Source organism: Trachemys scripta, chromosome 2 (genome assembly GCF_013100865.1).
Source record: "Trachemys scripta elegans isolate TJP31775 chromosome 2, CAS_Tse_1.0, whole genome shotgun sequence".
NCBI lineage: Eukaryota > Metazoa > Chordata > Testudines > Emydidae > Trachemys > Trachemys scripta.
Genome location: NC_048299.1, coordinates 92,511,931 through 92,532,973, shown reverse-complemented (window position 1 = coordinate 92,532,973; position 21,043 = coordinate 92,511,931). Strand labels below are relative to the sequence as shown.

At 42.0% G+C, this 21,043-nt stretch overlaps 1 protein-coding gene across 3 annotated transcripts in view; it reads left to right on the top strand.

Annotated features, from left to right (window-relative positions):
• Positions 1-21,043, top strand: part of LOC117872614 (cytochrome c oxidase assembly factor 1 homolog) — a 68,270-nt gene that overhangs the window by 29,273 nt on the left and 17,954 nt on the right. The window lies entirely within an intron of this gene.

Genomic DNA, 21,043 nt, shown 5'->3' with positions numbered 1-21,043 from the left:
ATAAGGCCACCAGATATGGCTCATTGTGCACATACATTAGGTTAATACACAGGAGTCAGAATAAGTGCAGCTTAAAAGCATTGTTCAGTGCTAGAAAAAAAATAATTTTTACACACGCACATTCATGAGCCCCCAGACATGCAGAGTTAGATGAAGGATCCTTTAACAATGTAGGATTTGAAAAGTCCAGTAATGTGTTGAATCCCTCCAATAACCAGAGTGAGAGAGGCATATAGTACGCTGCTAACTTACCCAGCCCTTGGCTTAGTCTTAACTTCAAGCTTCACCAGCTCCCACTCCATGTGAAGTCACCAGCATACAGTATGCTGGAACATCATATGCCCTGCTGAGTCAAGAGTCATAAGGCGGGGCGCATTTTGCACGCAACTAAGTTTAGTACTCATGAAAGATGATAGATCAACAGCTTTGGATGGGAGGCTTCCATTTAACTGCAGAACTATTACAGGCTGGGCAGTGCCAATGCCTGCTATCCCACAGTGCCTGAGCAACATGCCTCCTACCTGGTCTGGGGACTATTTATAGCCATGAAAAGTATCTCTGTGTCTATCTGTTCAGTATTGGGCCTCTCAACTGAGATTCCAACAGTTGTGGTGGCTCTTTGCAATGTGGATAGCACTCCACATGGATTAAGAGATCCACCAGCTGGGTGGGCATCACATGGGCAGCAAAGCAGTTGCTATGTTAAGGGACAGTGGTTAAAATTTTCCAAAGTGGCTTTGGCATTTAATAGCTAGCGGTCATTGAAAAAATCAATGGGACTTACACATCTAAGCACCTATTACACTTTTGAAAAATTTTACCCACTAATAACCAACAGTGTTAACTTGCTGTTAAAACTCATTCAGTAGCATAATATTGAAAACATGGAGAGCAAAACAGACTTCAGTAGTCTGGTTCCAGTGTGCAGTGAGGTTTCCTGGCGCATGTGATATCACCGGCATAGAGCGTGAAGTCGGGATCTAAGAAAAAGCTACTCCATATGTTTACAGAGAACTTTCCTAGGGTAGTATATGTGCCCTTGCTTTAATGATGTGCTGAACAGACCCTCTTACCCTTGTTCTTTGAGGCATCCAGCACATTACTGGAAAGTAGCCAGATTTAAAGTATAGGCAATTGAAGGTTAGGTCAAATTTTTAACCTTTAAAAAAAAAAAAAAAAAGTGTGGGTTGAAGACAACTAAAGGATTAGAGGAAAAATTCTTCAGAGCCACAAAATAGATCTCCAAAATTCCGCTTTCTTCACATGTGCTCTCATCTTCCACTGATGACAGTTGGAGTTTGACATATGTATGGAAAGCAGACTAGACAACTGGAGACGAACACTGCAGATTTAAGAAGAGAATTGTGCTCTTGGATTAGCTGCTTGCTCATATCTGCAAAGGGTCTATTTCACCCCCCTTCCACTCCCCCGGTTCTGGTTTGTTTCCTTTATTTATTTACAAGTAGCCTCTCTTGAGACAATTGCAGGTATTGAACTAGGCTGGCCTGCATTTTGCTCTTCCATTAGCTTGCACCTTTTGTAATAAATAATCTGTCTGCTCCCTGCAATGCAAACTGGAGGGATATTCCTCTTCTGAAGCAGCTGTACTGGAGAAACTGCTGATGAAGAACAAAATGGGAGCTACTGAGCAATCACTTGGAAACTGGCTATTAAAAAAAAAAAAGCCAGCTAATTAAAGCTTTGCGGAAGAGACAGCACTTTGTGCAAAACACCAGAAGGTAATCTCTCCAAATCCCATACACTGCCTCTTAAAAAGCTATAATTAACCTCGTCGTATTCACTTTATGAATTAAAATTTAATTAAATATTTTCTGTCCTTAATGAACATATTTTTTCAGCCAGGAAAACCTACTGACAGCTGTATTTCCTAAGAGCAGCAACAACATGCAGGGGCCAGATAGACTAAATGAGGGCCCTCAGCCCTGCTCCAACACAATGGATGTAAAATTGGCTACCAAATAGATGATTTTTTTTTAAGGTCATACCTGCCTCCAGGTGAGGTTGGAAAGTATTATCCCCATTTTACAGATTGGGGACCGGGGCATGAGCAGCTAAGTGACTTGCCCAAGGTCACACAGGAAGTCTGTTACAGGGCAGGAAATTGACCCTGGTCTCATAAGTCTCAGGCCAGCGCCCCAGCCACTGCGCCATTCCTACTGTTCATGAATTGTATGCTCCCTGAATTTTCCAACACACAAAGCAGTGCTGAGCAATTGCAGTGATGATGTGGGAACCCCCACAAACCAATTGCCCTTCCCACAAGGGGCAGAAAATGGTCTTTATGCCTCAGACCTTTCCAAACAGAGATACACAAACAAGGCTTTCCTCATAACAGTAAAGGGGTAGGGTGGGAAGTGGGAAAGGGGAAGAGACGAGTGCAACATCCTGATCTTACATTTACAACGTTTGCTTCATCATGATGGTGCAACCAAAATGGCAACATTGAGTCACAGCTACACATAATCCTGTGTTGACACATCATGAAACAAATCTGATCTGTTAGAATACTGTACGTGTGTTACATAGATTTCAATACCAATAAAGGTGATGGTACTAGAGTGCTGCAATTCTTTTGTAATGCAAGTAAACACTAGATGAAACTCAAAGGTTCATATAGTTCTAGACATGACAGATCCTTCAACTATTGCAGTGCTCCTGGGACTATCTCCATTTGTACCCATCACTCAGCATTATTTCCTTATTTTAAAAAAAAAAAAGCTCAATGAAATTTTTTTCATGGGAATCAAGAAAAAAAAAATTCTTCCAGAATCCAGCAGCCCCTCTGATTTTTATAGAAAGAGAAAGTAGAAAGAACATGGCTAAGTTTTGAACTTTATCTCCAGAAATACAAATATCAGGTCTAAATAACGAAGCAATTATCTTACATAAGTGTTAGTCATTTGTACGAACCTGTGATTAAAACTTCACATGTCTCAGCAGTTGCTCTCATCTTTTTCTGAAATTACATTTTCCATTTCTGAGGCTTTGACCTCGGGCAATGGATTTTTGAAGCAATCATGTCTTGATAATTTATTAATGTTAAGTATAAACATTGCAACTTTAAGAGAGTGCTTTGTTTAATAAATACCCAGCAATCGAATGTAACAAAAGGAAATGCAAATAACTAGAAGTTGCAGTTTTCACAGGCACTGTACTCTGAGCTCTCAGCTATAACAAGTTTTATTTTCCATTGCTGTGTGTGGGTGGACATAGGGTATTTTCTAACTTTTTGTTGTTGCAGTTACTACCCCTGCTAAACTGTCAGTTGTCCATACCTTAGAAAGCTTGTAATGCCCTGGTGGGAAGCATCAATTCATCATAACTTGAAAGAGACTAGGTTTTGTCGAATTATGTGTAGTGATGGTAGCTGAAGAATTGCAAAGGCGTTTGGAAAAAAGGGAAAGATAACAGGAAGAGACGAAGAATAAAATCTTTCTTCTCCTTTCTGCCCCTTGACTTGTCTCCCCTCTGCATTTTCTTTCTAAAAGTGGCCCAACCGCCTCCTTTCTAGATTTTTGTCCAGTTAGTCTTATTTATGTTGTTTAAACCATTCTGGTTACGGCATAAGTAATTGGTCCAAGGGAATGGAGGGGAGGAGTTCGTTAATTCTTGTATCTAGGCTGCCTAGCTGTCGTGGTGATAGGTATCACAAAAATTAGTGAAATTTAAATAAAAAAAATAAAGGGCCAAATCATTCCCTCCTGCTTCAAAAACTTGTGGGAGGGGAAGAGCTAAGTGGAAAAACTCTACCGTTTTGTGGAGTTCCCCGCTGATTATCTCTTTGGGTGCAGATGGGGATTCCGGGGCACATGCGAATATACAAAGAGCCCGAGGATCCTCAGGACATCTGAAGAGGTCTAGGACACTTCAGTGATTTTTATGATACTGCCCCTCTCCCATCCCCTGTGGCAGCAAGTTCCCACTGTTTCACTGTCAGGGCCAAAAATCCTCTTTAGTGTAGGGGTGAGCTTTGAGAGTGCAGAATGGGAGTCCACGTAACAGTATCTGAATGTTCCTCTTCTGAGAAGTCCCACACATTTGGGGAAGCTCTGCCCCCCAGAAACTGCAGAGACAGCCCTTCCCCACCCACACAGATCACAGGTAGGTGCTGCTCTAGCATGGCAGTAAAGAGAGTAGGACACAATGCCAGAGGTTCAACCCTCTTCTCCAGACTTAAGGGCCTGATCCTGCTTTGATTGAAGTCAATGGCAGAACTCTCAATGGAGGTCAGTTGGAGGAGGATCAGATGCAAACTTTGGATTCAGTTTTGCTGTTTTTTGAAGGGTAGAAAAACAAACAAACAGGATTTGTTATTCAACCCAAAGCTGTCAGATCTGTAGGGCAAGCTCAGAAACAGACTCTTTTGGTGCAAAATTTTTTTTTCTTTGGATTATTCTTTTCTGCTCGGAATTAACTGGAAACCTCTGACCACCCTGAATAGATTCATATTTCAGATTCTTACAGTAAATGTGACAATGGAATCTCCCAATAATTCTTGCCTTCTCTAGACTTAGAACTTTAAGGAAGTATACTAAGAGAAACACCATCCAGCATTAATCATACTATTTTGGTGAAACTAGACTCGTCCCTGCTTGCACTGACTTCTACTATTCATTATGATGTTGCATTAGCTACTTCCGAGGTACTAGTCCCACCTGGATAATCAGTGGAAGATTTCCCATCTGCTTTAATTATTTCCTGTTCTTTTAACTATGTTATTTGGGTAACATCAACAGTACACCAGGCTTTGATTCAACATTATTAGTGTTTCACCCTTTTAACATCCAGTATTTTACCACTTAGTTATCTGCCCTAATCTTTGACATAAAAAGGATTAGGCTAAACTTATTGAGGATGTTGGTACAATTTATTCTGTACACGGTATGCTTCAGTTATTGAACATAGCCTCACGAGTTAAGCATCTAGCAAACTGTACAGCATTTTGCTGTTTTTGTAGCGTTTTGGGGTCTTGGAGGATGGAGAATAATGTAGCAATAGAAGATGATTGTATTTATTTTATAACATATTAAAGATATTGTCATGGTTATTTTTTAGTAAAAGTCAGAGAGAGGTTGCGGTTCATGGAAGTCCAAGCCCCGCTGCTCTGAGAGGGGGGAGGGCTGACAGCTGGAACTCTGCCACCTGTGACTCGCTCTGCCTCGTGGGGCGGACAGCCAGGGCCCCGCCACGCAAGGCTGAAGTTGCGGAGGTCACCAAAAATCACGGAATCCATGACCTCTGTGACGGACTCATATCCTTACTTATATTTAATCAGATAATGCAAATAGGACCTGATGAAGAGCCTACAGATGTTAATAGAGAGATTCCAGTTGATTTCTATGGGCTCTGGATCAGATCCCTAACACAGCAGTGTTTTAAACACACAGATTATCAATGCTAACAGGGTTCATTTATAATGGTTTCCCTGACCAGCGTGGGAAGGTCTCTTATTTAGGAGGAAAGTCTGATAGAAATCACGTCTCTCACAATAAATTCAAAGTAAAATTAAGCCTCTTGAGTGATCTTGCAATAGAACTTTCAAATGTTAGGATTTTTTCCCCCCCAGACGCGGCTTAATTTTACTTAGAAATCGCTGTAAGCTCCAGGCAGCTGGGGCTCCTGCGGTCAGCCTCCCCTGTCCCCTGCTTGTGGAGCTGACAGTGGGAGCCCCAGAAGTGGGACCCCACCAGCCCCCCTGGGAGGGTGAAGAACCCTAAGAGGAGTAGAGGGGAGGCTGGAGGGCTGAACTATGGCCTGGGGGCTGCAAGGGGGGGGGCTGATGGGGTGCAAGGGTGGTATTGATGCTGGGTTCTGAGCAGATGGGTAAGTACTGGGAGGGTGAATTGAGGGCAGTAGGGGCTGATGGAGTAGGGGGGCTGAACTGATGAGTTGGTGATGCTGGGGTTTGAACTGAGGGGGGCTGAAGGACAGGGTTAATTGCGGGGCAGGAGACAGGCAGACGTGGGGATGAGAGCTCCTGCAACAGGTGCCAAAATCACCTTATCCAGTACACATGGAAGAGTGGGGAACACTAATTGTCACATGCACACACCTGGGGATGGGCAGGAGGAGTTAAAAAAAAAAAAAAAAAAAAAATCAAGAGACTGACCTAAAACACACAATCTAATCTTTAAAGAAAAAAAAAGAAAAAAGATTTTTAATCTCTTGAAGTTAGCGATATGGAGTATGATTCTCGGGAAATCTATACAGTAAGACAGATCAATATAATACATGATCAGGAAATCACATTAGAGCTGGCATGTGTAAACATGCAGTTTTTTTGCATGGCAGCTAGATCACAGATGACTTTTCTGCCATTTACCTTTCATCAAACAAAGTTCAAACTAACAGCTCAGCCTTTTTTGGCTTGTGTTCTGTAAGGGATAATCCCAGTCTACTTCACCATGCCTATGGAAAACAACAACCTGACATACAATTTTTTTTCCCCATTAAAGCTTTTCAAGTTTACAGATCTGAGCATTGGCGGTCGGAGGTGAAATCTTTTCCTTCCTTCCCCTCCCCCTCCCCCACTTCACACCGAGTTCCTTCAACCTCTGCCCCAAAAGTTTATTATATAGATGGCTCTTAGAGGGCCTGATCCAAAGTCTGTGTTGGAGTGAAAGGAAAGACTCCCATTTAATTCAGAGGGCTTTGAACCAGACATTTAATCCCAAGAGCTCCTGAAAGCACTTCAAAAACATTAATTAATGAAACCTCAGAAAGGGACTGATTCAATGCCCATTGAAGTGAATAGAAATCTTAACCATGGTCTTCAATGGCCATTGTATTGGGCCCAATATTTGTAACTAGGCAAGCAAAGAGCACAGTAGCCAAATGGTACGGTTTCTAATAGAATACAAGTATCTGTATTCCCAGTCCCAACCAGACCATGCTAAATATGAAGTCTATTTTTGTTCTTTGTTCACTAAGTTTGTCGCTCTCTCAGGGAAAACAATAGAACCTGTTGTATGTTGGCATCTCTCCTTCTGTCCCCAAACCAAAAGCGACTGCTTGAGTTTTTCTGAGAGCTGTGCACTACAGTTTCTCCCTAGGAGAGTGGAGGAAACCAGTTCCAAGAGTAACCCTTTTGCTATGTAATCTTTTCTTAAATGCCATCGACTGAATGCCATCACAAAGAGAAACAGCAAATATTGAAAGAGGAATGTGAAGGACATTATGAAAGGGATAAAGCAAGAAAAGGGGAACTGTTCAGACATGTCTCTCAGGAAAGGTGATGTAATATGTACTGTGGGATATAACTAATAGTTGAAATACCTACTTAGAGCTAGAGCAAGTTGTTACCAGAGGGCGCTGTTGTCAAAAACAAAGCGGAGAGCAAGGAATACGATTGATTATTTAGAGCTTGGTTTGATAGAAATAGGGTAGGTCTAAAGTTTCAAAGACTATTGTTGAGGCTTAGGTGATTAGTGACTTGATTAGGGGCTTTAAGATCAATGGACAAAAGACATTTTATTGGTGTTTTAAAGAAGTACTGTTTTATTATCATCTATAATCTGTATTTTGGTAGTGTTCAGAAGCCCCAATCAGGATTGTGCCAGGTGCTGTACACACACTCAGGTAAATGCTGCGTACTGTGTTGGCAAGGGTTAACTGATGTTTAGTTGTATCTTGAAAGTTGCCCTTCATTGCCTGTCTTACCCTCTCATATTTTTTTTTAAACGAGATCTTGGCTGCAGCATGAATAATATTTTATTTTTGAAAATTCCAACTCGTGAACTGAGTGTCCCATTGTAAGCAAAAATGCTACACATGCAAACAGTTAGCTGCCTCTAGAAAAAAAGAAAAGAATGCATGCATTTTCAGGTAGGCGAATTCATGAATAATGGATAAACAGGCAAACAAACAAGTAGTAACATATGGGCCATTGTAGATTAATTCATTATTGCAAACATAGCAAGAGTCAGACACCAAGGACTCCTAGTATGCAAGTTATATTGAGGAGTTGGAAGCTGTATTTAGAAGACTGAAATTGCTAATTAGTCAGTTACCCTCTTTCTGCACATGTAGTGAAGTTTAATTTTGTAAAAAATCTGCATGTTTTTTTTCAATGAATTTAAAGTGGTTGGACAAAATTGGGGATTTTTTTCTGTTGTCAGCTACCTGATGTTTATAATGGGACTTTAAACATCATGTTTAGAAATTGCAAGTCATATTTACTAACACTTAGCCCTGCTGCAAAGTAGGCATAGGTGACACATACGTACAGTAGGGTTGATAGTGTTGAGTGTTGCCTGTGGGTGGGGAAGATGAGTGGTTTTGTTGAATCCCTGAGGGTCATCTACTGTCTTCCCCATTCTTGGCGCCCTACACCCTTGTGGCCCTGTGTTGTTGCCACTTTCCTTTTGTTCCAAAGGTGGAAGTTGACTAAGGCCTGGTCTACTTTAGGAAATTAGGTTGGCATAACTTCATCGAATAGGGATGTGAAAAATCCACACCCTCCGCAACACAGTTAAACCAGCCTAATCCCTGGTGTAGACAGTACTAGATCGACAGGAGAATGCTCCCATTGACCTAGCTACTGCCTCTCAGAGAGATGGAGTTCCTACACCGATGGGAGAACCCCTCCTGTTGGCATAGGTTGTGTCTTCACTGAAGCGCTACAGTGGTGCCACTGCAATGTTTTAAGTGTAGACAAGCCCTTAGTCTGTCAATATGAATCCTTAATTAGATAATTTAACAATAATACATCCAGTAGCCTACTCTATTATATTGTAATAGCACCTAATGGCTGACCAGGTCATGGCCCCACTGTGCATTGTACAGTGTAACTCACAGTCCCCGCCCCAAAGAGCGTACAGTCTCAAAATTATGCATTCGGCACTGAATATACCAGGCCAGGTCCTCAGGCTGCTTTGTGTTGCTCCGGGAGTATACTCAGGCCATAAACCCATTTTAATCCATCCCCTGGCAGGAATCAAGCACAAGGGTGATCCTGCAGTTCCATACCATTGACATATGCCTCGCCCTCTCCCTGCTGATAATGCAGCAGAGGGAAGGGGACATGGCTACAGAAAAGGGGATATGGTCGGGACACCCCTATACTGTGCTGATCCTTGGCTGCATTTCTGGCCCTGCGTCTGTTGCAGGCCTTTGGAAGTTAGAGCAGCATGGGGATCAGGGCAATACAATGGAGAGCTTTAAATCACCTTTGCACATCACTTGACTTGCACTCTGTGCTTTTGGGCCATGCCAGCGGATCAGGCCCAGAGTTTGTGCAACATCCAGCCCCCTAGGGAGTCTACACTGCAATAAAAACACCCACGGCTGGCTTGTTTCAGCTGATTCGGGCTCACGGGGCTTGGGCTATAAAATTGCACTGTAGACATTCAGATTTGTGCTGGTGCCTGGGCTCTGGGACTCTCTAGGACTCATGGGATAGCCAATGATTTTCTCTTTGCATGGGGATCAAACCATCCCCTTACTTTGCTTGTGTTTAAGGCCAGACCTGAATAAAGCTTTGTTCTTTCACTGTTCCCTTGAAGCTCTAGAGGTTAGCAATCCTCTGTGCTCTTCTTAGCCTCCCCCCACATTCCCTTCCCCAGAAGCCCGCATGCCACTTGAAAAGATTGTCCCCAAACCCTTCTTTTGGAGTCAGAGAACATTTGATACCCTTCTTACAAATCCCAGAACCCTCTCTCTTGTTCCGTTGCTCTCATTCGTTATTGCCTTTTCCGACAATAAGATGCCACTTTTGGCCTTGAATTGTACATTTTAAAGATCAAACCGTCCTGGCTGAGAAAACTGAGGCACAATGCAAGGGAGCTGGAGCCAACAGGGAGCTCAAACCACTTGATTCTTCATATTAAAGCAGTGGCTTATTTGGACTAAGGAAAGATTGGCCCATCAAAAATGATATTGTATCCATTTCCTGGGGAGTGGAATTCTACATCTGCCAGGTTTGCCTCCTACCAGATAATTAACCCTTCCTGCATGTGTAACTGCTGGATAGTGGAGGAAAGATTTAATTTTCTGTCACGCCCATGGGATTAATTAAAACATTCCTATCCGTTTTTAACGAGCAAGTTGTTACTTACAACAGTGTACTGGCTTAGACTCTCAGTCCCATAAAGTACCAATAGCACATATAGAATCACTGTTAATGAGCTGATTTGGGTATGGTTTCCCTCTCTCCCCTTTAAAATAAAGCAGCTTTTTGGCTACTTTAAAAATGATTGGTTGCTTTCTTCCCACTTACCTCAGCTATACTCTACACTGTATATAGTGATTAATAGCCACTTGTGGGCATGGGCAGGTAAGACACCCAGACATTGTGGAGCCAATTCTCTCCTCTACTACACCTTTTGGTATAAAGGGTCCTTAAAAAGCAATAAATACCCTCTGGGGAAAACCTTCCACTTAAGGGAGCTCCCCTGCCAGTGTCGAACAGCCCTTGCTAGCCCAACTCCAAGCCCTTGGCATAGGGAGTTGTCAGGGGTGGAGAGCAGAAGGAAAGCAAAATGGCCTAGGGGAGGTGTGTGTCCACAGTGCATTCCATTCTGGCTATCTGGGCCAATGGGAAGCAGAGAGCAAGCTGGAGCAACCCCAAGCTGGAATATACTGGATCAGAGTACTGGCAATGGGAAAATGCAGCTTAAAGCCCACTTTGCCCCTTTTCCAACCCCATTCGTGGGCTCTGCACAGGAACAGACTGACTGAGAATCGAGCCCTGCATATCTATAGGCAGACTTTGCTATCTTACTGTTACCATTTTTTGCATATAAGCCTTTACACTGCCACTCTCTCATGCACAGAGACGTACCTTACTGGGGGGTGAGTCCCATTTAAAACAGTGGGACCCCCTCCTGGAGTAAGGAGCTATCACAGTGGGAGTAAGTATGACAAAATAGAGCTCTTAGTTATAAATATTGTAAATGTAAACAATGAGTACAAGTTATTTGCTCAGTGGTTAGAAGCAGAAAGAGAGAGAGAGAGAGAGAAAGGGTGGCAGGAGCAGCGTATAATACATTTTTGCTTTTTTAAATGTTTCATTGTATTACTAATTATAACTGAATAAATTGCTAAGGGCTCGCCTCCTGCAAACACTCTCCTACCAAACATAGGATCTGATTGTGTTCACTTCCACCAGTATAAAAATCAAGCATAACGGAGAGCCATATTACACACACACACACACACACACACACACACCCACCCCCCTCTGGTGTGAAAGGAGAATTGGGACCATGTGACAATTACAGGATTGGACCCTCAGTTGTACTGTGAGAACTGAGCCAAATGGTAATCTGTTTTTCCCTAAACTCAGGATGCAGCTCTTGATCTAATTTTTTCATTTGAATCAACTTTAACTATGCAGCACTAAATCTCTTTTCCTACAGTGTAATCTAGTTTCTGTTCCCCATATGGAATTATATTTTCTTTTTTGTAAACACAAACCACATGAGACACACGTTTTGGCTCCTGGGGAAAAGCCCCGAAGACCATGGGTTATAGAAAACACAATTTCTGTTTTGAAACAAAGTACAGTTTTTAGGTTTATCAGCATTTTTGATTCCCAACCAGTTTCTGCATGCAGAAAAACACAGCCTTAAAAGGGCAATGGTACATGCTCTGGAAACTAATTTTTTTTTTTTAAATTACTTATCTAGTAAAGTCAACCTGCATGATGAAAGTGGCTCGTCACACTCGTGAAATGCATTAGTCACAAAACACACCCTTCACCACTTCAAGAGACTGATTATGGTGTACACCGTACTGTGTCTAACAGAGCGGCCTCTCTTTTGTGGGTAAAAAATCCACTCCTCTTTGTGTACACAATGCTATTGGTCACTCCACAGTTTTTCCATTATCTTTTATATATAATCATAATTTCACTCTATCAGTCATAAGCATAAAACCAAACCCACCCGTTCATATTTATGGAATGAGCAATTTATTTTCCCTCTTGCCTCCCCATCCCCCCAATTTAAAACATTTTTAGCTGTGATGTTGAAAGGTTCCAGCCAGCATTGTACAACCTGCAAGGATGACCTTGTCCTTGTGACATCTCAAGGGGAAGAGAAATGCACGTTGTAAGTGTGTTAGTGCTGACAAACTTAATAGAACAGGGTCAGCTGGGCAATGGATACTAGGCCTGTTCCTCAGTGTGGAACCTCTGTTTGTTCTGTCAGGTCTGGTCTATACTACCCGCCTGAATCGGCGGGTAGAAATCGACCTCTCGGGGATCGATTTATCGCGTCCCGTTGGGACGCGACAATCGATCCCCGAATCGGCGCTCTAACTCCACCAGCGGAGGTGGTAGTAAGTGCCGCCGACAAAAAGCGGCAGAAGTCGATTTTGCCGCCGTCCTCACAACGGAGTAAGTCGGCTGCAATACGTCGAATTCAGCTACGCTATTCACGTAGCTGAATTTGCGTATCTTAAATCGACTCCCCGCTGTAGTGTAGATGTACCCTCAGTTAGTAGCTGGACACTGCAGAGAGCGAGTGCATGTGGGCATGCAGCAAACTGAGAGGATGTAAGGGGGGGGCTCTCACTTTGGATGATGGAAGAGCTGGCAAGGCCTGGAAAAGCTAGAGCGGCTGGAGTCCTAAGGGAGGGAATAAGGTGAACATGACTGCCTTTCTACTACAAGCTATTAAACCATTTTAGAGAGGGATCCGGGAGGCCAGCCTTAGGCCTGAGAATTTACAACAAACAAAATAGGGGATTAACAGCAGTGTGTTGCTTCCAGTTTGCATACTCCAAGCAGAAGAACAGTGAGCATAGAAGGGCTGCTAAAAACAAGATGGGGAAAAAAAAAAAAAAAAAAGACAGTAATGTGCATAGTAAATTGGGGTGGTGGTGGCTATGTTTAACAATTAATATTTTATTCTATCTAATCTTGATCCAACCTATTGAACAGATGAAAATATTCCCAAGGTTATAAAAATATTTTTCAGAGTCAAAAGTTGTTTTCATGTGTAATGGGAAGAGTGAAGTGCAAGGAGAGCCCAGCCCTGCCCATTCTATTGTACTACAAGCTAGAGTACTCTGTTTTGGGCGTTGCCTGGGAATACCAAACTTCAGAGTTGGCAGTCTTGTCACATTGTAGGAAAGTGATGAACATAGGCTTAAAGGGGGAGGTAATTGTGTCTGCGAACTTCAGCCCCTAGTAGGAAATGGCTAATACAAACCTGATGAGAGGAAAAGCTAAGAGATTGGTCAAGCATAGGTGTTGGTGCTTTACTTATTACCATAGATTCCAACAATTTTACCTCTTTGGAAGAGCATTATGGGAAGTAGGGGTAAGATGTTGACAAGAGCAGCAGTGTTTTAAGTGTTTAGTGTATATAGAGGACAGCTAGAGGAGACTGGTGTTTTCATAAAATTTAACTTAACACTTCAGAGCTAAATTTCTCTCTCACACTTCAAGTGAATATCAATATTACTCATTCACACTGGTATCAGTTGGTCTGACTAGCGTGAAAGGATTGCAACTGAAATTTTTAACATCACAGAAGATGGCAAGTTATGTTCTGGAAAACTAGAGCATCTTGCTGACTTGCAAAGATGATGCTTTGCATTCAGTGTAATTCATTGGCTAGTTATTAAATCCTGTCTAAAGGGCTTTTCTTCACCTTTGGATAGTGCTTTTAGAAACTGAGAAGACTCTCTAATACTTTGTTTTATCATGAATATTCTTCCAAATAATCAAAGTCCCTGCAGTCTGGAGATCTGTGTGCCAAAGTGTAGTATGGTTTGTAGAATACATTGTCTTTAAAATTAAAAAACAAAACAAAAATCACCACAGAAGCACTACTAGGGTTACTGTATTTTATTCCCCTGAACATGTGCAAGCGTATTGCAGAAGACACTATCCAAATAAATGTTCAGTGAGGTTGTAATTTCCTGTTGGAGCAGCAAAGAAAACAGGGTCATCGATTTAAACCAAGAATACAAATGATTTCCTCTACACAAAGCTGCCAAATGCTTGAAGTTATTGATTCCTCTGCTGCTAATCAAACACTTCTGGTTCTGTGATGTGCATCAGATTATTGATAAAGTAAACAGTTAACTGAATTAAAAAGACTGTAGCAGAGACTAGGATCCTTGTAGAAAAGCATCTACATTAAAATAAAAGAGTAAAAATATTCTGAAGTTTAATTATTTTGTAGATTCACATTTCTGGAACTTGAATTTATTTAAACAAACATACAAACAAACCCTGAAAGGACTGAAGAGAACCCTTGCCTTGAGAAGCCAAAAAAGAAAAAACTTATAAGAAGAGATGCTCAGAATTTCAAGGCACTGGGAAGAAATTACCTCAAAACAGCAATTGAACCTAAAAAGATATGTCAGTCGCACTTTAAAAAACAGTTATTTTAATTTTATTTATTTATTTTTATCAGCAGGAGGCCTGCACAGTTGTCTTGCATTGTTGCAGCAAGAGCTGAGCACAGCTGAGGTCTGGCCTTGGAACATGTCATTTTGAAGATAGCACATACGGTATTAATAAATGTAGAACAATAGTTGCTGTCAAGTTGGTTACAACGCAGTAGTTCACTGAAGGGAGCCTGACAGTGTCAAAAACCATTAGAGCAAAGCCTGAGAGTGTTTTATATGCTTCAGCTGAACCCAAAAGATGAATTGATGCCCTGGATCTGGTCTTAAGGCATCTGTCTACTTTAGAGTGTGTATGTTTTTTTTTGAAGAAGCAGGCAAACAATTGCTTTCCCCCACCCCCCTTTTCTTTTGTCATCTGCATAAACTCAGACAGTAAGAAGACAAGACACAGTGGAACAAATTCTGCTGTGATATAAACAGATGAACTCTACTGGAATCAATTGAGGCTTCAATGAAGTTGCTCCTACTTGTACCATGTCTGAATATGGCCTGCTATTTCTTATGTTGCTAGAGCAGAGTGGCCCACTGGTTAGAGCACTGGATTGGGACTGGGGAGAATTGGTTTCTACTCTTGGCTCTGCCACTGCGTGACCTTGGGCAAGTCAGGTCACCAATCTGTGCCTTAGTTTCCCCATCTGTAAAATGGGACTCCTGGTACTGACATCCTTTGTAAAGAGCTTTGAAATCTGCTGATGAAAAAGTTCTATATAAGAGCTTGATTATAGTATTAGGGAAGAACCAATTGGAAGAGATACTAGCAGGAAGTACACAAACAGATTACCAAGCGATGAAAAACAAACATTAAGCTTCCAAACTGACTTAAAAGAAGGTGTGACTGTTTCCACCACCTCTGCCTTTGTGCCTGTCTACGGAGGAATACAATTAAGAAACAGTCACTGATTAGTAACAAAGTGTTAACAGGCTTGTCAGTTCTTTAATAAGTACAAACTGCAGCTACTATAATTATTCTGCTCCTTTAATAACACACCTCCATGCCATTTGATTTTTATTTTCAAGGTGTCCCATTTCCTTCTCCCCTCCATGGGCGATTATTATATTTTGCTGCTGAAGCAAGCAGTTGTGTCCCTTTATAATGTACATATTATACTTAAACAACTTACACTCGTAAGGATTTCCTTCTAGGATCTCAAAGCACTTTACATACACAGAAGCCTCACCATCCCAACAGTAAGCAATGCCTGTTTCTACACATGGGAACAAAGACACAGAAAGGCTAAGGTTTTGGTCAGAGCTACACAGTGAGTCAGTCAGAACCAGAACTGAGAATAAGACCCAGGAGTTCTGACAGCTCCCTGCCCAACCCCTACTTCCCCCATATGAATTACCTAAGGCACAAATAGATGTAATACTTAATGGGACACAGACATTTCTTTTTTGTAGTGAGTGTATCAAATGGTTTCATATCTAATTTGAGATCTTTTAAAACAACATTTTTTATAGTGATGGTATCATCATCTCAGCTCTCTGGACCCGCAGGATTGCAGAGATGGCAGTATGGGATTGAACAGGAGACAATGAATAATAAGAAAACATACATATGGAAATATTTATCTCTTATAGTGGAAAACAAAGTCTTTCCTGTACAGTCTTCAATTTAGGATGTCTGTGGGGATGAGTCTCTTCCACTGTAATTAAAGGAATGATTTCCAGCTCACTTAAATGTTCTTTTGGAACAGAGTAAAAACACACCTTATGCACAAACTTATTTGTAAATATTGGAATTTATAATGAACAAACATTTAAAACCCAAGAAACAAATGCTTGGAAGTTTTATAGCCATTGATATAAGGGGAATAATAAATGCTATTAGCTAGCCCATTCGGATGCAACTGGGTTTGGGTACCTGACTTGAGAGAGTGTCAAAGGCCTAGTTTCAAACTGTTAAGTGCTTTCTGAAAATCAGGCCCCTTTAAGATATCTTTGGTTGAACCCCCACAAACTGGGGCCCCACAAAATCACTTGCCACTTTTGAAAATCTTACCCGCTAACAATATTTAAGAATGTGCGGTGCTGTTTGCAGACCCCGAAACAGGACTGTAGTACTTTAGATTACACTGCTCTACAGCTAAAATGCTTCTGAAATAAATGTAGTCAAACTTTACTAATTCTGGGTCACTGAGAACAAAAATGATGCTTAAAATTGTTGATTGGCTCTAGTTTTCAAGATATGCTATTGGGTCAGTATATACGACCCTTGACTTGGGAATGGCGGAGGATAAGTGAGTTATAAAGGGAAGGGATCTCAATTTAAACCAGAAATGACTAAAATACATCTTTGACTGGATCTATGAATAGATCTATGACTGGGTTTGGACAGTACTTGCTTTTTAGGCAAAACAATGAATGATGCAATCTGAAGCTGGTATTGCGTCATACATGATATGAATTGCATCATGTTATTCCTAGAAGTCATGGATGATGCAATCATAACGAAGCTTACATCACTCTGCTGAACAAATTGCCGTATATCAGCTCTAGAAATCATACAGTGTCGTGCTCTCTTATTTGTCAGTGTTTGATTTTGCAAAGGGACACATTTCTGTTTAGCTAAAGTGAGCAGAGATGCCTCGTACTTGTGTGAACAGTGCAGATAACTTCTGCTATGTTTGTGGTGAAGTGACTTTTGCATCACAAAAGCGCAGTATAACCACTATGGTTAAGAAAGCCTATCACTTTATTTTGGCTGCAAAATTGGAGATCAGGACAAGAGGTGGGCCCCACACATATGCTGCAACACTTGTGCAACAAATCTTCGGCAGTGGTTGAACAGGAAAAGGAAATCTATGCCTTTTGCAGTGCCAATTATTTGGAGAGAGCCAACAGATCATACCAGCAATTGTTACTTCTGCATGGTGCATGGTGCAGTTGGGAAAGGTGTGTCAAAGAAGAAAAAGAGCGGACTGTGCATTATCCAAACATTCCATCAGCTATACGCCCAGTACCCCACGGAGAAGGACTGCCGGTTCCTGATGCACAAGAATCATTCTCACTTGAGTCAGACGAGGAAGAGGATGAAACTTCTAGTCCTGAACCATCAATGTCACAGGACCCACATTTTCTCCCATCCTCCTCCTCTGAACCACACCTCATAACACAAGGTGAACTGAATGACCTTGTCAGGGATTTGGAACTACCCAAGAGTAAGGCCGAGCTGTTGGGCTCCAGACTACAGCAGTGGAATCTCCTGGCAGGTGATGTTAGGGTTTCCATGTTCCGTGACTGTCAAAAGGATCTTGTCCCATTCTTCTTCATGGAAGGTGATCTTGTAGCCTGCAACAACATCGATGGTGTGATGGCAGCTCTCAACATCATTCACGATCCAGATGAGTGGAGACTGTTCATTGATTCATCAAAGACGAGTCTTAAAGCTGTTTTACTGCGTAATGGCAATGTTTTGCCATCAATTCCAGTTGGTCATGCAGTCCATATGAAGAAAATCTATGACAACATGAAACAACTTTTGAGGTGCATAAACTATGACCAACATCAGTGGCAGCTTTGTGGCGATTTGAAGGTTGTTGCTCTCTTGCTTGGTCTGCAGACTGGATACACAAAGTACTGCTGTTTTCTCTGCGAATGGGATAGTCGTGCAAGAGATTCCCACTACATCAAGAAAGATTGGCCACTCCGACAGTCATTGGAGCCTGGGAGGAAAAGTGTTCAGCATCCACCACTTGTTGAATCAAGGAAGATTTTGTTACCACCCTTACACATCAAGCTGGGTCTGATGAAGAACTTTGTCAAGGCCATTGACAAAACACAAGCAGCTTTCAAGTACCTCCGTGGAAAATTTCCAAGGTTAAGTGAAGCTAAGATAAAGGAAGGTGTCTTTGTTGGTCCTCAGATTCGTGAACTTCTTTGAGATGATGCATTTGACCATGCACTGCGTGGCAAGGAAAAGACGGCCTGGAAAACCTTCCAGTTAGTGGCAATAAATTTTCTCGGAAATAACAACAAGGCAGACAACTACAGGTTGTCGGTGGAAAACCTCCTCAAGGCATACAAAAGCCTTGGTTGCAACATGTCACTAAAGATACATTTTTTGCACTTTCATCTAGATTTTTTTTTCCCACCGAACTGTGGAGCAGTGAGTGACGAGCACAGCGAGCGATTTCACCAGGACATTGCAACAATGGAGAAACGCTATCAGGGCAAATGGAGCCCATCAATGCTTGCAGACTATTGCTGGACAGTGACAAGAGATGCTCCATTTAATGAATACAAGAGACAAGCCAAGAAGCGCCGAGTAGACACTGAATAGGACTAAACTATGTACATAATAGTTTTTTTGCCTTTTGTTTCATAATAAATTTTATTTATATAACCCTTTTGCTGATTTTTAAAGTGTTACATAAACAGGACAGGTGAAATATTATCATGTAAAGCAACCATAAACACATGAAAAGACCTCAGTTTGCAATTTATGCTTAAAACTCTACTATCTACACAATATACATAGACATAAAATGTAAAAACTTAAATATATATCTTAGAAACAGTAGCCAATCAGTTGTTTTAATTGTCATATTTGAATTCAGCACATCAAAATACATAATAAATAGCACATTTTATCTCTGAAGTAGACGACGTCTCAAAAATTGTAGACAGTGTTATGGGTCAGATCCTGGGCTGGGGAAAAATTGTAATAGCTCCATCAAGGAGCTGTGGGTCAGCCCCATCTGCCTAATGTAACTTCACTATAGAAAGTGGACTTTGTCTTTGTTCAGCAAGGCTCCTCTTTCACAAGGTGGTAAGCGTCTTTTCAGGAGAAGAAGGATGGGCTAGTGCAGGGGCGGGCAAACTTTTTGGCCTGAGGGCTGCATCGGGTTTCAGAAATTGTATGGAGGGCTGGTTAGGGGAGGCTGTGTCTCCCCAAACAGCTAGGCATGGCCCGCCCCCGCCCCCTATCCGATCCCCCCCCCCCGCTTCTCGCCCCCGGGACTCCTGCCCCATCCAACCCCCTCTTCTCCCTGACCGCCCCCAGACCCCTCCACCCCTAACTGCCCCCCACTGCCCCATCCAACCCCCTCTCCTCCCTGACCGCCCCCAGAAACCCCCACCCCTGACTTACCCCTGCTGCCCCATCCAGCCTCCCCTCTCATTCCTGACTGCCCCCCAGGACCCCTTCTCCATCCACCCACCCTGCTCCTTGACCATCCCTGAAACCCTGCCCCATCCAAGCCTGGGGGGGGGGGAGGGGGAGAGAAAGCTTCAGAGCCTGAGCTGTAGCCCAAGTTGCAACTTAAAAATGTTGTCTACGTAGCTATCGCTAGAATAAATTCTCAAATCTGGGTCTGTCAATGCGGGTGGAGGCTCGCTCCCACTAGCCCTATAGATGTATCCCAGTCTCTCTCTGTCTCAATTCCCCATCTGCGAATGGGGAGTTAACTCATAGGGGTGTAGTAGATTGTGAGTTGCTTAGATACTGTGGTATTTGAGGCCACACAAGCACCTAAGATTCAATTAATTAATTAAGAGGTCATAAAAATAATGTAACAATACATTTCTGAAATGCTTCCTTTTTATGGAGAGAAGCTGACTCAGAACCAGCTGCCTTTTGTGCGACCAACACGCCCTTTTCCTTACACGGTACATGAATGAAGTTATGCCATTCTTTAGATTAAGTCAAGGTACTGACAACAGATGTGGAGTGTGTGAAAAATGATCAGGCGTGTGTGGGGCAGTTTCCTTGCCACTTTCCTGCTCCTTTTTCACCTCCACATCTGATCTCACAAGCTCAGTCTATGAGCTTCCCAACTTCAGTCTGTCTGAATGAAAAACCTGAGGTTGTAGAGGAATTTTCTAAGTATATGATAGCGTCGGTACTTCTCTGCTTAGAGTAGTGTGTTTCTATGTCACGTTCCCTATTAATCTTGCCATGTTGCTGGTGTTTCAGACTTCTTTTTAAATTGCAGTATATTTAAGCTCTATTTTTGCTAAATCCTATTTTTTCCTTAATAGATTTAGCAGGTATTGAATTGTGGTTTCCTGGCTCCATAGCAGGGACCCTGGAAACCCTGGGATCTCCCATAGCAAATTGGGCAGGGTTCTGTTAGACCCTTGCCTGTGTTTCATAGGAAGTTCATCTAAATAGATACATTTCCATCAAACATATTGATTGGGATGAATCCATGTTTTCCAACAAAAAGCTGTTTCTTTGGATAGTTGCTGACCAGCTTTAGTCAGGATCTTTTGTTGGTGCTTCTGGGCACTTCTCTAATAGAAATATGTGATTTTTAATTTCTTCAGTTTTTCTTGCTCTTTATTGTAAAATTTATCATTTTACAGTAACTTTTCTGTTTATATATTTTCCATATTGGGATTGTATTGGCTGAATTAAAAAGATATGCATCTCAATGCCTTTAATTTTGGAAACTTTTCAGTGTATGTAGCATATCAGTATATTGGACACAGATGGCTAGTCAGCGAGCAGATCTGAGAACTAAATAGCTATTAGTGCATTCCAGGCACTGCAGTTTCTTTGATCTCTCACTCAGAAATTAGTTACAAACTCTTAAATTATCACTCGTCTTGCAGATTCAGTGATCATATTCTAGGGAGCTGTGGACAAATAAGATGTATGCACACATCACATTCTGAAAGTGTCCCTTGCTCAACAGACCATCTCTCTCAAGCT